Below are 5,510 nucleotides of genomic sequence, written 5' to 3'. Positions count from 1 at the left end.
GGCCATGTAGACACTGTCAAAATGAAGTGCCACGTTTTGATTCCCTCTATGGGGCTACATCTTTATGCTGAACAGACCCAGGGACATCAAAATGCTGGTTTTGCTTCTAAAGTAAATGCCTCCTGTGTCTTTTATATTCTTTTCTGATTAGCAATCCTGTGTATTAACAGGCTTCAAGTGCCAATATGCTTAACTTTATTAGGAAAGAGCACAAGCCTGTTCTTCCCAAAATAGATGAAAACTGTATCTATTTTTCTACTTATAGGTGTAGTAGTTAGAACCCATAGAGTAGGGGTTGGGGTACGCTTATTTCTTGGGTTTTAAACCCCAGCTCAGGGGTCTCAACTTCTTTACATTCAATGTTGGCTTTTTCGAAAGATGGAGATTTTGATGGCAGATCTCCAAACATTAAACCAGACAGCAGAAACATCCGTGTAACTGCTCCTACTGTAAAACCATTTCTTGTAGCATCTCTAAAGCCATCCCACAGTTCTTGCTATAGTCACTGTCACCTTTCGGCATGGTGTTGCTGTTTCAGTAGATTTACTGTTCTGTCCGTATTCTTGTATATACTCATGAGGAGATTACAGCGCATTTCCACTAAACACACTATCTTTCTATGAATACTCTGCTTCTTAACACTTGTTCTAAACTTAACACTTGTTCTAAACTCCCTGCTCTGTACCCCACTCTGCAAACCCATGAATCTTAACATTCCATCTGGCACGCATAACTGAAATGGTGAGTTTTACTCTGTTGTAACAAACATAAATTTTACACAGAGAAGAAAACTTGGCAGCGTTTTTATGTGCCTTTTGAGCATGCCTTGGCACACTGCCTTTGCACAATATTGGCACCTTGGATAATCTCAAGAAAAATCACATAAATTTTGTGCCTTGACATCTCCTTTGGCAAAATCTGAGTAAATTTGGTTTCTATAGAATTATCAGTGAAATAGCTGTGACCTCTTTAATGGTGATTGGCCGTGTAACCCTTACTGCAGGTTGGATTCTCCAGGAAATCGACTCTGAGAAGATCAACAATATGAGGGGTACTAAGGAGTATTCTTGGGGGTCAAGAGGTGTGGAAAGAATGGGACAGAAAGGACATGGCAGAGGGAGGGGTTGGCTGGGGTTCCATCTAATATGGGCTCAGACAAGCCCATGGGAAGCTATGAGGCTAATGTGGGGCTTTAGACTTGCACCAAATTGGAGTGAGGGAGCAGATTCTTTATCTAGGTGGACCAGTCACTGAATACAGCCTGCCCTATGAAGAGGCAGTGACTTTGGGTGACATGGCTCTTTTCTGTTGAGGCAATTCCCATCTGGCACAGAAGGCTATCATCTGACCATCTTCTCAGCATTGGGGGACCAATCCTTCACTCTTGAAGTGGGAATCTGGGTGGCACAGCATGGTACATATGACAAAAACCAAGCTAGGAGCAGCTTATGTGAACAACTTTGTTTTCCTTTATGGTGGTCAGTGGTTTCCAATGGAAACAGAGCTATGGCATGAATGCGTACAGTGAGAATTCCTTTTCTTTACTTCCATCACTATCACACAAAGTTCCACTGCACCCTGATGATGTTGATTTAGCAAGGAAACCACTGTATAATTCTATTTATATGAAGTTCTAGAATGGGCAAAATAGAATCTATGGTGAAAAACATCAGAACAGAGCTTGCCTCTGAGAGGGGAGGGGAGCAACTGGGTAGGATCAGGAAAGAAATTCCTGGTAATGTTCTTTTTTGACATAGACATGGGTTACATAGATGTATGTATTTGTTGAAACTCAGCGAATATAATTTAATATTTGTGCATTTCATTGTATGTAAATTTCCCATCAAAAGAAAAATTATAAACAAGCATTGAACTCTATCTAACAATTTGCACACAGAATATTTAAGGGTAAACTGCTGATGCATTTTACTTTGAAATATGTCCAAAAGTAAGATGGGTTGATGGCTAAAGAATGTGTACGGATAAATGTAATGATGTAGTAAAACAAGCACAGTAAAAAATGAATGGCAGCATCTGGGTGGTGAGTATATGAGTGTACTGTAAAATTCTTTCAACTTTGCTCTTTGACAAATGGCGAAATAAAATGTTGGAATAGAGACATTTCAGGGGTAATCAGGCAAATTCAATAAGGAGTGGATATTAGGTGATATTAGAAAGTAAGTGAAGTCACTCAGTGGAGAAGGCAATGGCACCCCACTCCAGTACTCTTGCCTGGAAAATCCCATGGACGGAGGAGCCTGGTAGGCTTCAGTCCATGGGGTCGTGAAGAGTCAGGCACGACTGAGTGACTTCACTTTCACTTTTCACTTTCATGCACTGGAGAAGGAAATGGCAACCCACTCTAGTGTTCTTGCCTGGAGAATCCCAGGGACGGGGGAGCCTGGTGGGCTGCCATCTATAGGGTCACACAGAGTCGGACACGACTAAAGTGACTTAGCAGCAGCAGCAGAAGTCACTCAGTCGTGTACGACTCTTTGTGACCCTGTGGGCTGTAGCCCACCAGGCTCCTCCATCCATGGGATTCTCCAAGCAAGAGTACTGGAGTGGATTGCCATTTCCTTCTCCAGGGGATCTTCCCAACCCAGGAATCGAACCCAGGTCTCCTGCATTCCAGGCAGACGCTTTAACCTCTGAGCCACCAGGGAAGCCCTAAGGTGATATTAGGGAATTATTTTTGCCAGTTTTCTGCAGTGTTTTAGTAATATCATGGTTATGTATGAGAGCTTAGTCTCAAGAGAAGTAAGCTTATGTATTTGGTAATGAAGAGTCATAATGTCCACAACTCATGTGGAAATTTCAACAGAAATTTAAATAATAGGACAAATAAAGCAGAATGTTAATGATTGTTGAATCCAGACCATGATGACTCAGATGTTTATTGTCCTTTCTTTTCACTATAAAATACTGAAAAAGTAACCAGTAGAAGTAATGATATGATATGTCAAAAAGGCAGAGAATAGAAACAATGGAATCTCTACACTTGAGAGACTTAGAGTTTACAGTTTTTCTTCAAAAAGAGCTGTGCACGTGTGCCAAGTCACTTTAGTCGTGTCAGACTCTGTGTGACCCTGTGGACTTTAACTTGCCAGGCTCCTCTGTCCATGGGATTCTCTAGGCAAGAATACTGGAGTGGGTGGCCATGCCCTCCTCCAGGGGATCTTCCTGACCCAGGGATCGAACCCACATCCCTTACATCTACCTGTACTGGCAGGTGAGTTCTTTACCGCTAGCGCTGCCTGAAAAGGCCACAGGAGTGGCAGGAATCTGTCACTGGACGTGATTCAGAAGCCCAGGTCATCAGCACTGTCTTCTTGCCTTCTGCCTGATGTTGCTTCTCTGGACTGTTTTTATTTCAGAGTTTGAATGTGAACATGACCTTGACTTTTTGTCCTGAGTCTGGACTACATCGTTTGTGAATTTGCTGCTCTATCTTTTCACCATAGAATAAGATCTGAGTTTTTAGATTCAGTCTAGTCACTGAAGCTTAATGCCTGAGTTTTGCTTCACTAAAGACTCATTAGACATTTAACAGCAAATTGACTGCCAAAAAGAAATGTAGGTGGAAGAGTCCGTAAAACACAGCAAAGTGTCTGTAATCATTCAGGCTTCGCTTCTGATGTGGGACAACACCCTGAGAAATGACACAGAAACAGACTGTGCGCATAACTCTGGGCCTCGGGATGAGACTAGGGGAACAGATGTTCTCACAAAGACCAAGTAATTATGGCCACAGGGCTGTGAATGTATTGGGAAGCAACATTTGGTTATCTTCTCGGTCTCATTTTATGTTTGTGTCTGTGTCTGGGCACACTTAGGGCTGTGTGAGTTTGTTCCAGGAGCTGGAAGGCCTTCTTTGGGAATATTATGCTTTGCTTCATTTCATTGAAAATTCCTCAGCTAACATACTTTCCTACTATGGAATCTATCTCTCAAAGGATTTTTTTGGCTGAAAAAAAGATAAATTTCTTGATAAAAATGTAAATACAATGACTCTTAAGCTGCTTTTATTTTAACTTTGTATGATTCCTGGTGAAAACTTGGTTGCCGTTTACATTGGATGCTCTAGATCTGTGAGCCCCAAATCTGCCCGTTCTCGAGGCTTTCATGGAGGGCTCTTTTAAAATGCGGATTCTTGGCTTCACCCCAAATTCCACAGAATTAGGATCTTGGGTGATGCACCCTTGAATTTTTTAAACTTCCATGTTACTCAGATGGTAAGCAAGTTTACAGACCTGTAGAACAGTGCTTCTCAAACTTTAATGTGCATGTAAATCACCAGGACATCTTGTTAAAAGGCAGATTCAAATGCAGTAGGTCTGAGGGGCTGTTGCTGGTCTGCAGATCCAGTGAGTAGTGAGGAAGTAGATCATGTCCCAGTTATTTTCCCTAAAATCAGGATCACATCTTCCTTTGCAGAGTCTATTTGGCCAGCATTCAGCATGCCACAGATTTTCATCTCTTTTCTTGATATCTCTTTGCTTTGAAATATTGCTTGAATATTTGATAATTGATAGTTGATAATTCAGATTAGGGTAATCACTCACTTCAGTGTGCCCAGCAGAGTTCTGGTTTATGCCTATCATCCTGCCACATTCACTCTTAGAAGTCTCTCCATTTGGAAGATAAATTAAAGAGTTGCCCTTTCTAAGCCCACAAACATTGAGAAGTGATATGGTATAATGTACACCACAGAGGTTGCGTGACCAAAATCTTGTGTGGATTGGACTCCTGGCTTCATTATTCCACACTTCATCTACAGCCTTAAACAAGTCAAGCCTCAGTTATGTCATGTGTAAAACAGAAGTGGTTTATTCTAGGATTTATAGAAATGATAAAGAAAGCTTCTAGTACAGTGACTGGGATATAGAAGTAAGCAATCATTTATTTAGGCCCCTGTTTCTTTACCGTCAATGAAGTGAACATCTAGTCTACTTTGGAATGAAAAAAATAGAGTGCTGCTAGTGGGTTAGGATCAGAAGCAGCTATAGCATTAAAATGACACATCTGCTACACTCGTTCAGTTGCTAAGTCATGTCTGACTCTTGCGACTCCATGCAGCCCACTAGGATTTCCTGTCCTTCACTATCTCCTGGAGTTTGCTCAAGCTTATGTCCATTGAGTTGGTGATGCCATCCAACCATTTCATCCTCCGTCACCCCTTCTCCTCTTGTCTTCAATCTTTCCCAGGATCAGGGTCTTTACCAGTGAGTCAGCTCTATACATCAGGTGGCCAAAGTATTGGAACTTTTGCTTCAGCATCAGTTTTTCCCATGAATATTCAGCGTTAAATTCCTTTAGGATTGGCCAGTTTGATCTTGCTGTCCAAGGAACTCTCAAGAATCTTTGCCAGCTACACTTGTGTTTCTGTGCAAGCCTGATGAGCCTCCTATAGAATGTATCTCTGAACCTAATAGTCCCATTTGATTTCTATGTTGTGTGTATTTAGCCCTATGCTGGTTGACTTAATCCTGAACCAGGAAAATAAAGGT

At 41.7% G+C, this 5,510-nt stretch overlaps 1 non-coding gene across 1 annotated transcript; it reads right to left on the bottom strand.

The window, feature by feature from the left end:
* Positions 1–2,594: 2,594 nt before the first annotated feature.
* On the bottom strand, positions 2,595–2,666 carry TRNAS-GGA (transfer RNA serine (anticodon GGA)). The gene has a single exon. It is a non-coding gene; the product is annotated as a tRNA-Ser (tRNA).
* Positions 2,667–5,510: the final 2,844 nt, after the last annotated feature.

The sequence above is a fragment of the Bos mutus genome, chromosome 11 (genome assembly GCF_027580195.1).
Source record: "Bos mutus isolate GX-2022 chromosome 11, NWIPB_WYAK_1.1, whole genome shotgun sequence".
Classification (NCBI taxonomy): domain Eukaryota; kingdom Metazoa; phylum Chordata; class Mammalia; order Artiodactyla; family Bovidae; genus Bos; species Bos mutus.
This window is presented reverse-complemented; position numbering and strand designations above follow the sequence as displayed.